General features: G+C 45.4%; 1 protein-coding gene across 3 annotated transcripts in view; it reads left to right on the top strand.

The window, feature by feature from the left end:
• znf638 (zinc finger protein 638) overlaps positions 1-18,246 on the top strand; it is a 279,892-nt gene that overhangs the window by 82,530 nt on the left and 179,116 nt on the right. Inside the window, exon 1 of one of the 3 annotated variants that reach the window (XM_078224717.1) lies at positions 11,538-11,680. The exons of the other annotated variants lie outside the window; for them this stretch is intronic. The gene's annotated coding sequence lies outside the window, so the exon portion shown is untranslated. Of the gene's footprint in view, positions 1-11,537; positions 11,681-18,246 lie in introns of those variants that run through there. 3 annotated transcript variants of the gene reach the window in all.

The raw sequence follows: 18,246 nt of genomic DNA, 5'->3' as shown, positions 1-18,246 counted from the left end.
TTCCTCAACAACCTGCCAGATTTAAACTGTTCAGTTCACCTCAGAGCATAATAACCAACTGAAACTCAAACTGCTTTCTGCTCCCCTGTGGCCTCTCAGTTGCTAGGCAACAGCCTCCTGTTTGCTTTAACTTCCTTTCAAGGATGTTAAACCTCATTAAAAATCAGGTTACACAAACAGCCCCAGGCTGCTGTCTCCATTCTAAAATGAAACTAGACCCAGGTTTCACCTTTTAACCCGAAAATTAAGAATATAAATTAAACTTAAAGCCAATTTATTGATAACATTCACTGAGACAAACTACTTAAAATTAGCTCTGTTTTCTCACTTCTTCCACTGACCCTTTTTTTCAACCCCCTCGGTCAGTCACAAGAATGGTATGTTTCAAATTCTTTAACCATAGAGATAGAAACATAGAACATATAAAAACTGCAGCACAAACAGGCCCTTCGGCCCCACAAGTTGTGCCGAACACATCCCTACCTTCTAGACCTACCTATAACCCTCCATCCTATTAAGCTCCATGTACTCATCCAGGAGTCTCTTAAAAGACCCTATTGAGTTCGCCTCCACCACCCCTGACGGCAGCCGATTCCACTCGCCCACCACCCTCTGTGTGAAAAACTTACCCCTAACATCTCCCCTGTACCTACCCCCCAGCACCTTAAACCTGTGTCCTCTCGTAGCAGACATTTCCACCCTGGGAAAAAGCCTCTGAGAGTCCACCCAACCTATGCCTCTCAACATCTTATATACCTCTATTAGGTCTCCTCTCATCCTTCATCTCTCCAAGGAGAAAAGACCGAGCTCCCTCAGCCTATCCTCATAAGGCATGCCACTCAATCCAGGCAACATCCTTGTAAATCTCCTCTGCACCCTTTCAATTTTTTCCACATCCTTCCTATAGTGAGGCGACCAGAACTGAGTGGGGTCTGACGAGGGTCTTATATAGCTGCATCATCATCCCCGGACTCCCAAACTCAATCCCTTGATTGATAAAGGCCAGCACACCATACGCCTTCTTATGGTATGCGGGGCCGATTTCAGAGTCCTATGGACCCGGACCCCAAGGTCCTTCTGATCCTCTACCGTACTAAGTCTTTCCCTTTATATTGTACTCCTTCATCCCATTTATCCTACCAAAATGGACCACGATGCATTTATCTGGGTTGAAGTCCATCTGCCACTTCTCCGCCCAGTCTTGCATCCTATCTATGTCCCTCTGTGACTTCTGACATCCCTCCAGACTATCCACAACCCCACCAACCTTCGTGTCGTCGGCAAACTTACCAACCCATCCCCCCGCTTCCTCATCCAGGTCATTTATGAAAATGACAAACAGCAAGGGTCCCAGAACAGATCCCTGGGGCACACCACCTCCATTTAGAAAAAGACCCATCTATACCCACTCTCTGCCTCCTTTGGGCAAGCCAGTTCTGGATCCACAGGACAGCAGCCCCTTGGATCCCATGCCCTCTCACTTTTTCTAGAAGCCTTGCATGGGGGACCTTATCGAACGCCTTGCTAAAATCCATATAAACCACATCTACCGCCTTCCCTTCGACAATGTATTTAGTCACATTTTCGAAGAACTCCACCAGGCTCGTAAGGGACGATCTGCCCTTGACAAAGCCATGCTGAGTATTCTTGAGCATACTAAACCTCTCTAAATGCTCATATATCCTGTCCCTCAGGATCTTCTCCATCAGTTTATCAACCACTGAGGTTAGACTCACCGGTCGGTAATTACCTGGGCTATCCCTATTCCCCTTCTTGAAAATAGGAACCACATCCGCAATCCTCCAATCCTCCGGCACCTCTCCCGTCTCCATTGACGACGCAAAGATCATCGCCAGAGGCTCTGCAATCTCCTCCCTCGCCTCCCACAGTAACCTGGGGTACATCCCATCCGGACCCAGCGACTTATCTATCTTGATGCCATTCAAAGATTCCAGCACAACCTCTTTCTTAAAGTCCACATACTCAATCCTTTCAGTCCACCGCACGCCCGCAGTACATCCACCCAGGTCCTTCTCTTCTGTGAAAACCGAGGCAAAATACTCATTGAGCACCTCTGCCATTTCTACTGGTTCCGTACAGACTTTCCCGCCTTCACCTTTTATAGGCCCTATTCCGTCACGTCTCATCCTTTTACTCTTCACATATTTATAGAACGCCTTAGGGTTCTCCTTAATCCTACCTGCCAGGGCCTTCTCGTGACCCCTTCTGGCTCTCCTAATTTCCTTCTTTAGTCCCTTCCTACAAGCCGTATATTCTTCTAAATCCCTATCTTCGCCAAGCCCTCTGAGCCTTGTGTACGCTTTCTTTTCTTCTCGACTAGGTCCTGCACAGCTTTCGTGCACCATGGTTCCTTTAACTGACCAACACCTCCCTGTCTGCTCGGAACGTTGTCCTATCGAACTCTAGACAGATATTCCTTGAAAAACTGCCACCTCTCTTCAGTAGATTTCCCCGAGAATATCTCCTTCCAATTTATTCCTCTAATTTGCTGTCTAATGTCTTCATATTTCCCCTTACTCCATATAAACACTTTCCTAGCTTGCCTGATCCTCTCTTTTTCCAATGCAAGCCTAAAGGAGATAGAGTTATGATCGCTATCCCCAAGATGCTCTCCCACTGAGAGATCTGACACCTGTCCAGGTTCATTGGTCAGAATCAGATCAAGTACAGCCTCTCCTCTTGTAGGCTTGTCCACATGCTGTGTCAGGAAACCCTCCTGAACCCGCCTAACGAACTCTTCCCCTTACCCTAGGGATATTCCAATCTATGTTTGGGAAATTAAAGTCTCCCATCACAACAACTCTGCTATTACTGCATCTCTCCAGGATCTGTTTCCCTATCTGCTCCTCCACCTCCCTGTTACTATTGGGCGGCCTATAGAAAACTCCCAGCAAAGTGACTGGCCCCTTCCCATTGCGAACTTTCACCCACAGAGACTCTGTGGACAATCCCTCCACAGCATACACCTTCTCTACAGCTGTGACACTATCCCTGATCAGCAGTGCCACTCCACCCCCTCTCTTGCCTCCCTCCCTGTCCTTCCTGAAACATCTGAATCCCGGCACCTGGAGTATCCAGTCCTGTCCCTGAGACATCCAAGTCTCCGTAATGGCCACCACATCATACTTCCAGGCATCGATCCACGCTCTGAGCTCATCCCCTTTATTCACTATACTCCTGGCATTAAAGTAAACACATCTCAATCCTTTGGTCTGAGCTCTCCCCTTCTCTATCCCCCGTCCATCCTCCCTCTTGCACCACCTATAACCCTTCTCTGTTTGCGAGCTACCTTCCTCACTCTCAGTCACCTCATTTTGATCCCCTCCCCCCAACCTATCTAGTTTAAACTCTCCCCAGTAGCCTTAGCCAACCTTCCTGCCAGGATATTGGTCCCCCTGGGATTCAAGTGCTACCCGTTTATGTGTACAGGTCACACCTGTCCCTGAAGAGGTCCCAATGGTCCAGGAACCTGAATCTCTGCCCCCTGCACCAGTCCCTCAGCCACACATTCATCCTCCACCTCACTCCATTCCTGTCCTCACCTTCCCGTGGCACAGGCAGCAATCCCGAGATTACTATCTTTGCTTTCCTCCTTCTCAGCTGTCTCCCTAATTCCCTATACTCTCTTTTCATGACCCCTTCCTACCCACATCAGCGGTACCAATATGTACCGCTACCTCTCCCTCCCACCTCAGGATTTCTGGGACTCGCCCAGCGACATCCTGGATCCCGGCACCAGGGAGGCAGACCACCATCCGAGACTCCCGCCTGCCTCCGCAAAATCGCCTGTCCGTCCCCCTGACTGTTGAGTCCCCGATTAATACTGCCTTCCTCCTCCTTTCCTTAGCCCTCTGAGTTCCAGGGCCGGACTCCACCCCGGAGACACAGCCACTGCTGCTTCCCCCAGATGGGCTGTCCCCCCCAGCAGTACTCAGACAGGAGTACTTGTTGTGTAGGGGCACATCCACCGGGGTGCTCTCAATCACCCGATCTTTACCCTTCCTGGCTGTCACCCACTTGGCCTCCTCCCGTGGCCCTGGTGTGACCACCTGATGATAGCTCTTGTCTATCACCACCTCATTCTCCCTTAACAGCCTAAGATCCTCGAGCTGCAGTTCCAGCTCCCTAACACGGTCTCTCAGGAACCGCAGCTCGACACACCCCTCACAGATGTGGATGTCCGGGAGGCCAGGTGCCTCCAGGACCTCCCACATATTGCACTGCGAGCAACACACTGGCTTAACACTCATATTTCACCCTTTCTACCAAGGTACACAGAGAAAAGTAAATTAGAAAAGGAAAAAAAAAGCTCACCCCTGCTCGCCCTTTCCCCCGAAGCCCTGTGAGCCAAAGCCCTTACAGCTCACACTCTACTCCCTGCTCTGGTGTGTTAGTGTGATGTCTGGTGTGTCAGTGTGATATCTGGTGTGTTAGTGTGATATCTGGTGTGTTAGTGTGATATCTGTGTGTTAGTGTGATATCTGTGTGTCAGTGTGATGTCTGTGTGTTAGTGTGATGTCTGGTGTGTCACTGTGATATCTGTGTGTTAGTGTGATATCTGGTGTGTCACTGTGATATCTGTGTGTCACTGTGATATCTGTGTGTCAGTGTGATATCTGGTGTGTCAGTGTGATATCTGTGTGTCAGTGTGATATCCGTGTGTCAGTGTGATATCTGGTGTGTTAGTGTGATATCTGTGTGTTAGTGTGATATCCGTGTGTCAGTGTGATATCTGGTGTGTCAGTGTGATATCTGTGTGTTAGTGTGATATCTGTGTGTCAGTGTGATATCTGTGTGTTAGTGTGATATCTGTGTGTCACTGTGATATCTGTGTGTTAGTGTGATATCTGTGTGTCAGTGTGATATCTGTGTGTTAGTGTGATATCCGTGTGTCAGTGTGATATCTGGTGTGTCAGTGTGATATCCGTGTGTCAGTGTGATATCTGTGTGTTAGTGTGATATCTGTGTGTCAGTGTGATATCTGGTGTGTCAGTGTGATATCCGTGTGTCAGTGTGATATCTGTGTGTTAGTGTGATATCTGTGTGTCAGTGTGATATCTGTGTGTCACTGTGATATCTGTGTGTTAGTGTGATATCTGTGTGTTAGTGTGATATCTGTGTGTTAGTGTGATATCTGTGTGTGTTAGTGTGATATCTGTGTGTCAGTGTGATATCTGTGTGTCACTGTGATATCTGTGTGTCAGTGTGATATCTGTGTGTTAGTGTGATATCTGTGTGTCAGTGTGATATCTGTGTGTTAGTGTGATATCTGGTGTGTCAGTGTTGATATCTGTGTGTCAGTGTGATATCTGTGTGTTAGTGTGATATCTGTGTGTCAGTGTGATATCTGTGTGTTAGTGTGATATCTGGTGTGTTAGTGTGATATCTGTGTGTTAGTGTGATATCTGTGTGTCAGTGTGATATCTGTGTGTTAGTGTGATATCTGTGTGTCACTGTGATATCTGTGTGTTAGTGTGATATCTGTGTGTCAGTGTGATATCTGGTGTGTCAGTGTGATATCTGTGTGTTAGTGTGATATCTGTGTGTTAGTGTGATATCTGGTGTGTCAGTGTGATATCTGGTGTGTTAGTGTGATATCTGTGTGTTAGTGCGATATCTGTGTGTCAGTGTGATATCTGTGTGTTAGTGTGATATCTGTGTGTCATTGTGATATCTGTGTGTTAGTGTGATATCTGTGTGTCAGTGTGATATCTGGTGTGTCAGTGTGATATCTGTGTGTCACTGTGATATCTGTGTGTCAGTGTGATATCTGGTGTGTCAGTGTGATATCTGGTGTGTTAGTGTGATATCTGTGTGTTAGTGTGATATCTGTGTGTCAGTGTGATATCTGTGTGTTAGTGTGATATCTGTGTGTCACTGTGATATCTGTGTGTTAGTGTGATATCTGTGTGTCAGTGTGATATCTGGTGTGTCAGTGTGATATCTGTGTGTCACTGTGATATCTGTGTGTTAGTGTGATATCTGTGTGTCAGTGTGATATTTGATGTGTCACTGTGTTACCTGGTGTGTGAGTGTGATATCTGTGTGTCAGTGTGATATCTGGTGTGTCAGTGTGATATCTGTGTGTCACTGTGATATCTGTGTGTTAGTGTGATATCTGTGTGTCAGTGTGATATTTGATGTGTCACTGTGTTACCTGGTGTGTGAGTGTGATATCTGTGTGTCAGTGTTGATACCTATGTGTCAGTGTGATATCTGTGTGTCAGTGTTGATACCTGTGTGTCAGTGTGATATCTGGTGTGCCTCTGGCTCTGATCTTCAGGTCGTCGTTGGCCTCTGGTATAGTACCAGAAGATTGGAGGTTAGCGAATGTTGTCCCATTGTTTAAGAAGGGGAACAGAGACTTCCCCGGGAATTATAGACCGGTGAGTCTCACTTCTGTTGTCGGCAAGATGTTGGAAAAAATTATAAGGGATAGGATTTATAGTTATTTGGAGAGTAATGAATTGATAGGTGATAGTCAGCATGGTTTTGTGGCAGGTAGGTCGTGCCTTACTAACCTTATTGAGTTTTTTGAGAAAGTGACCAAGGAGGTGGATGGGGGCAAGGCAGTGGACGTGGTATATATGGATTTTAGTAAGGCGTTTGATAAGGTTCACCATGGTAGGCTTCTGCAGAAAATGCAGATGTATGGGATTGGGGGTGATCTAGGAAATTGGATCAGGAATTGGCTAGCGGATAGGAAACAGAGGGTGGTGGTTGATAGTAAATATTCATCATGGAGTGCGGTTACAAGTGGTGTACCTCAGGGATCTGTTTTGGGGCCACTGCTGTTTGTAATATTTATTAATGATCTGGATGAGGGTATAGTTGGGTGGATTAGCAAATTTGCTGATGACACCAAAGTCGGTGGTGTGGTAGACAGTGAGGAAGGGTGTCGTAGTTTGCAGGAAGACTTAGACAGGTTGCAAAGTTGGGCCGAGAGGTGGCGGATGGAGTTTAATGCGGAGAAGTGTGAGGTAATTCACTTTGGTAGGAATAACAGATGTGTTGAGTATAGGGCTAACGGGAGGACTTTGAATAGTGTGGAGGAGCAGAGGGATCTAGGTGTATGTGTGCATAGATCCCTGAAAGTTGGGAATCAAGTAGATAAGGTTGTTAAGAAGGCATATGGTGTCTTGGCGTTTATTGGTAGGGGGATTGAATTTAGGAGTCGTAGCGTTATGTTGCAACTGTACACAACTCTGGTGCGGCCGCACTTGGAGTACTGTGTGCAGTTCTGGTCCCCACATTACAGGAAGGATGTGGAGGCTTTGGAGAGGGTGCAGAGGAGGTTTACCAGGATGTTGCCTGGTATGGAGGGGAGATCCTATGAGGAGAGGCTGAGGGATTTGGGATTGTTTTCGCTGGAAAGGCGGCGGCTAAGAGGGGATCTTATTGAAACATATAAGATGATTAGAGGTTTAGATAGGGTGGATAGTGATAGCCTTTTTCCTCTGATGGAGAAATCCAGCACGAGGGGGCATGGCTTTAAATTGAGGGGGGGTAGTTATAGAACCGATGTCAGGGGTAGGTTCTTTACCCAGAGGGTGGTGAGGGATTGGAATGCCCTGCCAGCATCAGTAGTAAATGCGCCTAGTTTGGGGGCGTTTAAGAGATCCGTAGATAGGTTCATGGACGAAAAGAAATTGGTTTAGGTTGGAGGGTCACAGTTTTTTTTTTTAACTGGTCGGTGCAACATCGTGGGCCGAAGGGCCTGTTCTGCGCTGTAATGTTCTATGTTCTATGTTCTATGTTCAGTGTGACATTTGGTGTGTCAGTCTGATATCTGTGTGTCAGTCTGATATCTGTGTGTCTGAGTGATATCTGGTGTGTTAGTGTGATATCTGCGTGTCAGAGTGATATCTGTGTGTCAGTGTGATATCTGTGTGTCAGTGTGATATCTGTGTGTCAGTGTGATATCTGTGTGTCAGAGTGATATCTGGTGTGTCAGTATGATATCTGTGTGTCAGTGTGTCAGTGTGATATCTAGTGTGTTCGTGTGATATCTGGTGTGTCAGTGTGATATCTGTGTGTCAGTCTGATATCTGTGTGTCAGAGTGATATCTGGTGTGTTAGTGTGATATCTGGTGTGTCAGTGTAATATCTGTGTGTCAGTGTGATATGTGTGTGTCAGTGTGATATCTGTGTGTCAGTGTGATATGTGTGTGTCAGTGTGATATCTGTGTGTCAGAGTGATATCTGTGTGTCAGAGTGATATCTGGTGTGTCAGAGTGATATCTGGTGTGTTGTGATATCTTGTGTGTCACTGTGATATAAGACCATAAGACCATAAGACATAGGAGCGGAAGTAAGGCCATTCGGCCCATCGAGTCCACTCCACCATTCAATCATGGTTGATTTCAACTCCATTTACCCGCTCTCTCCCCATAGCCCTTAATTCCTCGAGAAATCAAGAATTTATCAATTTCTGTCTTGAAGACGCTCAACGTCTCGGCCTCCACAGCCCTCTGTGGCAATGAATTCCACAGACCTACCACTCTCTGGCTGAAGAAATTTCTCCTCATCTCTGTTCTAAAGTGACTCCCTTTTATTCTAAGGCTGTGCCCCCGCGTCCTAGTCTCCCCTGCTAATGGAAACAACTTCCCTACGTCCATCCTATCTAAGCCGTTCATTATCTTGTAAGTTTCTATTAGATCTCCCCTCAACCTCCTAAACTCCAATGAATATAATCCCACGATCCTCAGACGTTCATCGTATGTCAGGCCTACCATTCCTGGGATCATCCGTGTGAATCTCCGCTGGACCCGCTCCAGTGCCAGTATGTCCTTCCTGAGGTGTGGGGCCCAAAATTGCTCACAGTCATATCTGGTGTGTCAGTATGATATCTGGAGTGCTAGTGTGATATTTGCCATGTCACTGTGATATCTGGTGTATCAGTGTGATATAGAGTCATAGAATCATAGAGGTTTACAGCATGGAAACAGGCCCTTCGGCCCAACTTGTCCATGACGCCCTTTTTTTTAAACCCCGAAGCTAGTCCCAATTGCACGCATTTGGCCCATATCCCTCTATACCCATCTTACCCATGTAAAAAAGAAGGGGGCACATGACATGCATAGGCAGCTGGGATCACGTGGATCCCTTGAAGAGTTTAGAGGTTGTTGGATAGAGTTAAAAGAGAAATCAGGAGGGCAAAAAAAGGACACAATATTGCTTTGGCAGATAAGGCAAAGGAGAATCCAAAGAGCTTCTACAAATACATAAAGATTAAAAGAGTAACTAGGGAGAGAGTAGGATCTCTTAAGGATCAACAAGGTCATCTATGTGCGGATCCACAAGAGATGGGTGAGATTCTAAATGAATATTTCTCATCAGATTTACTGTTGAGGAAAGGATGGATGTTAGGGAACTTGGGGAAATAAATAGTGATGTTTTGAGAAGTGTACATATTACAGAGAAGGAGGTGCTGGAAGTCTTAAAGTGCATCAAGATAGATAAATCCACAGAACCTGATGAAGTGTATCCCAGGAAGTTGTGGGAGGTTAGGGAGGAAATTGCGGGTTCCCCAGAAAAGATACTTGAATCATTGACAGTCAAAGGTGTCAAAGATTGGAGGGTGGAAAATGTTGTGCCTTTGTTTAAGAAGGGCTGCAGGGAAAAGCCTGGGAACTACAGGCCGGTGAGCCTCACATCTGTGGTGGGTAAGTTGTTGGAAGGTATTTTGAGAGACAGGATCTACAGGCATTTAGAGAGGCAAGGACTGATTAGGAACAGTCAGCATTGCTTTGTGAGTGGAAAATCATGTCTCATGAATTTGATTGAATTTTTTGAAGGGGTAACCAAGAAGGTAGATGAGGGCAGTGCAGTTGATGTTGTCTACATGGACTTTAGTAAGGCCTTTGACAAGGTACCGCATGGTAGGTTGTTGAATCAGCTTAAATCTCACAGGATCCATGATGAGGTAACCAATTGGATACAAAATTGGCTTGATGACAGAAGACAGACGGTGGCTGTCGAGGGTTGTTTTTCAAACTGGAGGCCTTTGACTAGTGGTGTGCCTCAGTGATTGGATCTGGGTCCACCGTTATTTATCATTTATATTAATGATTTGGAGGAGAATTTAGGAGTCATGGTTAGTAAGTTTGCAGATGACACCAAGACTGGTGGCAACGTGGACAGTGAAGAAGGTTATCTAGGATTGCAATGGGATCTTGATCAATTGGGCCAGTTGGCTGACGAATAGCAGATGGAGTTTAATTTAGATAAATGCGAGGTGATATATTTTGGTGGATCAAACAGGGCAGGACTTACTCAGTTAATGGTCGGGTGTTGGGGAGAGTTATGGAACAAAGAGATCTAGGGGTACAGGTTCATAGCTTCTTGAAAGTGGAGTCACAGGTCGACAGAGTGGTGAAGAAGGCATTCGGCATGCTTGGTTTCATCAGTCAGAACATTGAATACAGGAGTTGGGACATCTTGTTGAAGTTGTACAGGACATTGGTAAGGCCACACTTGGAATACTGTGTGCAATTCTGGTCACCCTATTATAGAAAGGAAATTATTAAACCAGAAAGAGTGCAGAAAAGATTTATTGGATGATACCTGGACTTGATGGTTTGAGTTAGAAAGAGAGGCTGAATAGACTGGAACTTTTTTCCCTGGAGCGTCGGAGGCTTAAGGTTTAAGGTGAGAGGGGAGAGATACAAAAGTGTCCAAAGGGGCATTTTTTTCTCACAGAGGGTGGTGAGTTCTGGAATAAGCTGCCAGAGGTAGTAGTAGAGGCGGGTAAAATTTTGTCTTTTAAAAAGCATTTTGACAGTTACATGGGTAAGATAGGTATTGAGGGATATGGGCCAAAGGCAGGCGATTGGGTCTATTTAGTGGTAAAATGTGGGCAGCGTGAATAAATTGGGCCGAAGGGCCTGTTTCCATGCTGTAAACCTCTCTGAAATACACTTAAAAAAGGCCTAAAAATGAAGTTAAAGCTTATTTATTAGTCACAAGCAAGGCGCAATTAACATTGCAATGAAGTGACTATGAAATTCCCCTCATCGCCACACTCTGGCGCCTGTACGTCTTTCGGACTGTGGGAGGAAAGCGGAGCACCCGGAGGAAACCCACGCAGACATGGGGAGAATGTGCAAACTCCACACAGACAGTGGCTCAAGCTGGGAATTGAACCCCAGTCCCTGGCGCTGTGAAGCAACAGTGCTAACCACTGTGTCACCCCTGATGAAGGGGCACTGCTCCGAAAGCTCGTGCTACCAAATAAACCTGTTGGACTTTAACCTGGTGTTGTCAGACTCCTGTCTACCCCAGTCCAACGCTGGCAACTCCACATCATGGCCACCCTAAATGCAGGGGGGGAAATGGCAGTGAGATTTGGTTTATTTTACACAGGGGGAGGGGACAAAGTGTTCTTTGAAAGTTGGTGCAGGTGGGCTGTGGGCAGAGTGCACAGTCAATCCTTTCTGTGGGGGGATCGATCATCGATTGCGCTGGGCTGCGTTGAGTGCGGCGCTGCACATGCGCGGCGCTCGATTGGTGGCGCCTGGTGTCCGCAGCGGCGGCGGCGGCGGGAGGAGGACGAGGAGAGGCGGCCGGAGAGAGACAGACACCCACACGCAGAGAGAGACAGAGAGGGAGGGACACACACACAGGGGGAGAGCCGGCACGGCACACACCCACCCGGCAGGTAGGCCCAGCCCAGCCCGGCCTGGGGAGAGCGGCGGGCGGGCGGGCGGGCGCTAAAGTCGGAGCCCCGCTCGGCTCGCGCTGGGGATCTAGAATCTTCCACAAGATGGCGGCGGGCCCGCGGCCTGACGCAGCTGCATTGGCCCCGGAGCCCGGTGGGGGGAGGGCGGCGGGAGCCCAGCCCAGCCCAGCCCAGCCTGGGGGAGCGAGGGAGGCTGCAGCGCGGGTGTCCCAGGGGGGGGGGGGGGTGAATTCTCTGTATGATTGTGTGTGTGTGGGTGGTGGGGGGAGGGGAGTGTGTTGAGGGTTGGGGGTATTTTGTTGGGGGTGGGGGTCATTCCCCCCCCCCCATGTTCTGTGGTAAGAGTTTCCCTTCCTGCCATTTTGTACGTTGCTCGGGCTGTGGGGGCCATTGGAGCGTGGATTTCATCCCCACAAATATTCAACTCAGTGGCCCTTAGCCCGCAGGCTTGGATATACCACATTGTGTGCCTGTGGACACATTCCCTCAGACTGTTGTGAAATTGTGGAATTTTACAGTAGATTTATCCCCGCTGGGAGCTGTCCACTTCCCCCCCCCCCCCCCCCCCATTTCAGATCTAAAATCTGCACATGTAAATGCCATCTCCTAATCGCCCCCCCCCCCCCCCTATTACTTTTCATGATGCTGTTCTTATCTGATCCTGGATTTGAGAAAAGTGGCACCCCGAGTTCTGGTGGCAGAAGAAGCCGCATCATCTACTTTTAATTTATACAAAGGTTTCTGTTGCTGAGTTTTGCAAATGAATTCCACACTCACTGGATCATCTGAATTGCCAAGGCGTTTTAATTTTCTAAGCTGGGTTCATGTAAACAAGCGATCTTTATCTGTGCTTTAATTGTATCCGTTCACATCTCGTAAATGAAACCCCATGAAATCTAAAATGCACATTTTTTTCCTTTCTGGGAGTTTTGAATAACAATTTTTTTCATTCTATTCATCATTTGACTTAAAATCTGCATTTCAAAGAAGTCTAATGCAGCTGTTCTCAGTCGTTTTGTTTCTGAGGGCCCCTTCTCAGGGGTAACACAAAACCCCTTGGCAACAATTTTCAATTCTCAAGCCAACACACTCACACTGTGGATTCTTTCCCAATTAAATGCTTCAGTTGCTCAAATACTGAAACAAAGTAAAGTTTTATAATCCAGCTGTAACTTTTACTGATTGGATGCATTAAAATTCTTCATCCCAATTCCGACTTGGGTGCATCTTGAGGCAAAGACAGCTCCTTTAGCTGGTACCTTCACCTGCCTCCATTGTGGCTAATGCTCACTTGCCAGTCACCTTCTCATTGAAATGAGACACAAGTCTTTTAACAGTTATTATAAAATAACTTTTCATGTGGTTTAAATGCTTTGAGAGAATTACCATTAGTGGCCCAATTGATGTAAGCAAACTCACTCAGACAAATGAAGAAGTTTCTTCTGGGTAGAATTTGTGTTTTGTCTGTACAATATCTGATTATTTTCGGCAGATCCTCTGAGACCATCTCACAGATTGATGGTTGAGAAGCCCGGTGTGACAGAATAAGTATGACTTAATTTCTCCTTAGTGTTTTTGCAGAACTCATCAGTCAGTAAACAGTCTGTATTGGCTGTCTTCAAATAACTTCATAAACAGCCCAGGAGCCAATCATCTAAGTAGTTTCTTTCCATAAGGCTTGATGACGAATTGCTTTCTTGTCAAAATAATTGATATTTCTCTGGAATATTTTTGATCTTCAAATTTCCATCTAGCCCAGAAATAAAGATACAGCCCAACTCTGATTTTGGTATTAGCTTCATAATCTTACTGGAGAGATTAGTGCCAGACATTGGCCCTGCAGATTTAAACTGGAATCAGGAGTTTACATTCCTGATCAACTTCATGTAAAAATGACTGGTTGTGAAAACACTTTGTTGCAACATTATTTGAATAATAATGTAATATTGTAAAATGATGTTGTAAATATCATGATCAAGCAAATCACTGCGGATGCTGGAATCTGAAACAAGAACTGAAAATGCTGGAAAATCTCAGCAGGCCTGACAGCATCTGTGGATCGAGAATAGAGCCAACGTTTCGAATCTGGGTGACCCTTTGTCAGAGCTGAAGATAACAGAAAATAGGGTGATATTTATACTATGAGAGGGAGGGGGCGGGATTGACAAAGATGCCATCAATTAAAAGAGAAAGGGAATGTAAATGGTGGTGATCATGGTGAAGACAAGTGCTGATAGCAGACCTTTAAGTGATCAGAATGTGTAAATGGCAGTGCAGAAGTAAGCAGGACAACCTGAGACATCAGATGGCCCGAGTGGGGGGGGGGGGGGGGGGGGGGTGATTAACATGGCCTGCTAACTTAATTTGTGATATAATTTAAATTGTTAACTTTTAACACCAAGTATTTGAGGTTCCACTCGAACATATTTCTTGTAAGTAGATAGACTTGAGTTGAACATTATAACGATCTGACCATTTTCTCTAAGGTCACTGAAAGTGGCAACGTAGGTGGAGAAGATAGTCAAGAAGGCATGCGGCATGCTTGCCTTCATCGGCCGGGGCATTGAGTTTAAAAATTGGCAAGTCGTGTTGCAGCTTTATACAACCTTAGTTAGGCCACACTTGGAACACAGTGTTCAATTCTGGTCGCCACACTACCAGAAGGATGTGGAGGCTTTGGAGAGGATACAGAAAAGATTTACCAGGGTGTTGCCTGGTATGGAGGGCATTAGTTATGAGAAGAGGTTGGAGAAACTTGGTTTGTTTTCACTGGAACGATGGAAGTTGGACAGACAACCTGATAGATCTTCTAGATTATGAGGGGCATGAACAGAGTGGATAGTCAGAAGCTTTTTCCCAGAGTGGAAGAGTCAATTACTAGGGGGCATTGGTTTAAGGTGCGAGGGCAAGGAGATATATGAGGCAAGTTTTTTTACACGGTGGTGGGTGCCTGGTACTCGTTGCCAGGGGAGATCGTGGAAGCAGATAAGATGGTGACTTATAAGGGGCTTCTTGACAAATACATGAATAGGATGGGAATGGAGGGATATGGTCCCTATGGTTTTAGTTCAGTCGGGCAGGCTTGGAGGGCCAAAGGGCCTGTTCCTACGCTGTAATTTTCTTCGTTCTTTGTAATCACTAATATGCTAAAAGCGTGAAATATTGAGGGATGTGACTGAAACCAAACTCAAAGTGATGGATTTTGAACATGTCAAGAAATGTTGATTGGTTTAGAAGGAACTTGCAGGATGCAAGTCTTTTTTTGTTGATTCGTCAACATGGGCTTCACTGGCTGGCCAGCATTTATTGCCCATCCCTAGTTGCCCTTGAACTGAGTGGTTTGCTAGACCATTTCAGAGGGGAGTTGAGAGTCAACCCCGTTGCTGTGTAGTACAGACTAGGTATGGAAAGCAGATTTCCTTCCCGAAGGACATTAGTGAACCAGATGGGTTTTTCTGACAGCCACCAATGTTTTCATGGTCGTCAGTAGATTGTTAATTCCAGATTTCTTTTTACTGAATTCAAATTGCACCATCTGCTCTGGTGGGATTCAAACCCGGGTCCCCAGAACATTAGCTGAGTTTCTGGATTATAGTCTAGCAATAATTCCACTGGACCATTGCCTCCCCAAAACCACGATCAAATAGAAGGCAGGGTGACAGACACTGCAGGTTTGCAAAATACATAAAAACTAGGAGCAGGAGTAAGCAATTCAGCCCCTCAAGCTTGCTCTGTAGTGCTGGAGGAGATTGTATAGGTGTTGTACTGTACGGCATTGGAATAATGTAGATGGGAAAGACAGTTGAATCTGTTCTGGTAAACAGGGAGTCAATGGAGATTGGGCCAGCAGTGCTTTGGCACAGGGTTCAGACAAGGGATCAAGATGAGTTGGATTTGTTTTTATAGAGTAGAGCTTGAGAACCTAATGAGAAAATCAAGGTTTTAGAGGTGATCTGGAAATAGGCAATCTTAGTGGAGTGCAGGAAGTTTGGATTAAAGGCGGAGTGATAACAATGTCAGTATACCTACAAAGATTCCAAGAGGCCACTTGTGCACAGAAAAGGATGTAGTAGAGGTAGAAATTTTGAGTACACTGGAGGTGACCGTAAAACATGGGCAAGCGCGAGTGGAACTACACAGTAGCAGAGGTGGACCAATGAGACTGCAGATATGAAAAAAAGATAGTGAATGACAAAGTCAAGAGAACAAGGGGAAAAAATGTGCCATGGAAGCTGGCTGAAGAGATCGGAATTAAAAGCTGGACTTGGGTGGAGAGATGGGAAAACCGGAGTTGGGGAGGATTGGCTGTTTCAGGCAGGAGGTGATGTTGACGGTCATTTTGAAGCCACTATGTTGGAAGTAAGGTGGGAAGTATTGGTGTATGTGAGCATTGGGTCGAAAAATGATGACTTCAGAAACTGGATTTGTGGAGAAAATCAGCTAATTAGCGTGGGGAGATTGAAGGAAAGAAGTAAAGTTCCAGATTATTGATGCAGGGGAAATTATGAGGATGCAAAGGGAACTAAGAGCCCAAATAGAAGAAATCAGTCAACTCCTCAATTGAGGATGGAGGGGATAGGGAGTTAAAGGAATGAGGTAGTGGTGATGACCGCTTGGAGTTGTTTGTGACCCTCTGTTATGAGGTTGCAATGCTGCAGTTTGACTAAATCGGTCTGGAATGAGATTATAGTTTGGGAGCATCAAGTTCACAAGGGAGTCGTGAGCTTCAGAAGAAGGCAAAGGAGTGGCGGTGGGAAAGAGGGAGATAAAACGAGAGAGGTTTACCCTTGGAGGGGGAAGTAAGTAGAAAATGTACCATGAAAAGTTGTTTTGGAAGAGGCAAGAAAAGGTTGTGCTGAATGGGACCACACGTACCATTTCACAAGAAGATGTCAACTAGTGTTTTGGAGGGACCATCCAGTTTAGTCACTCCACCCAGTGGGAATGAGCCTAACTGTGTGATAATGCTCATTATTCTAAAAACAATTTACTTAGCCAAGATTAAATCTGGGATCATCTTTATCTCTGCTTCCCCACTAGGCTATCGATGGAGCAGTGGAATTTGAAGTTTTAATTTTTCTTTCCCCTTGATTCTCCATATTGCTGTTACCTACATTATAACCTGCTCACAGGCCTCTGTGCACCAACCTAAACAGGTGCACAAGAGTGGCAGTGCCCACAGATACCAGCACAATTGATTGTGCAAGCTTACTATGTAGACATCATCAAATCCTGTTAAGTCAAAAGTTATTCTGTCAGGACATAGGTCTTGTCACATTCTTTTGATGTTCCAAATTACAATTTCCAAGTTGATTTTTGTCCTACAGTTGTAGAAATGCTGATGTTCTGGTATAGATAGTGTTACAATCCAGTGTTTGAACTCAGTAGCCATGTTTATGGTTATTTTGTTACAGGACTGGTGAAAGGTAAGTAAGTGCTAAATGGTTAGATAAGATTAAAGTGCTTAAAACAAAGTAAAATAGATCCCTTAATTGTGAAGCAACATCTCTTTTGTCCTTATCTCTGTGTCTCCGATCTTGAAATTGAACTTTAGGCTCTCATAGCTTGATACCTTTCGTTCCTCGTGTTCTTATTTTGCTGTTGCCTGAAGCCACGTGGCAGCATGGTCTGTATCTGTAGGTTGAAGGCTGAAAATGTGGCTTTGCTACAAGTAAAGGAACGGTCCACATATTGGATATTTTGGATGTCCTGATGGTGCATCAGACTTTAGCAGAGCTGATGAATCGCACAAAATTGTCAATGCCTAATTTCACTAAAACAAAATTAAAAAGTACACCTAGAATATTGAGCTGAAAGCATTCAGGCAAATTCAAAAGAAGGTCATATGTGGGTTTTAAATGAAATGAAAGTTACTCTATTACAATCCTAGGAACAGCTCTGAATATCAAGTAACTACACTTGTATAGCACAGATAATCACTGCCTGAAGTAAAGTAAAGCTAGCATTTCTTACTTATCTGACTGAAGTGACTTCCAGAATTGGCAAGAGATTATTTGGACCGCTTAGCTAGGTGATGGATGAAAATGAAACATAAACCATTTAAAGTAATCCTTATTTAGGACTGAGTTGAGGAGGAACTTCTTCACACAAAGGGTTGTGAATCTGTGGAATTCCCTGCCCAGTGAAGCATTTGACGCTACCTCATTGAATGTTTTTAAGGCAAGGATAGATAAATTTTTGAACAGTAAAGGAATTAAGGGTTATGGTGAGTGGGTGGGTAAGTGGAGCTGAGTCCACAAAAAGATCAGCCATGATCTTATTGAATGGCGGAGCAGGCTCGAGGGGTCAGATGGCCTACTCCTGCTCCTAGTTCTTATGTTATGTTCTTATTCTTTAAATGTTATCCTCTACTAGCAAAGTTATGGTATTGGCAATTTGTGGCACACTGAATTTCAGGAAAAAAACAGGTCTATAGAACATAAGAAATAGGAGCAGGGATAGGCCATTTGGTACCTGCTCTGCCATTCAATAAGATCATGGCTGATACAATTATGTCCATAATCCCATAACTTGTGACTCCCATG

The sequence above is a fragment of the Mustelus asterias genome, chromosome 1 (genome assembly GCF_964213995.1).
Source record: "Mustelus asterias chromosome 1, sMusAst1.hap1.1, whole genome shotgun sequence".
NCBI classification, from domain to species: domain Eukaryota; kingdom Metazoa; phylum Chordata; class Chondrichthyes; order Carcharhiniformes; family Triakidae; genus Mustelus; species Mustelus asterias.
The sequence above is the reverse complement of the archived record's forward strand: the minus strand, read 5'-3'. Positions and strand labels throughout refer to the sequence as shown.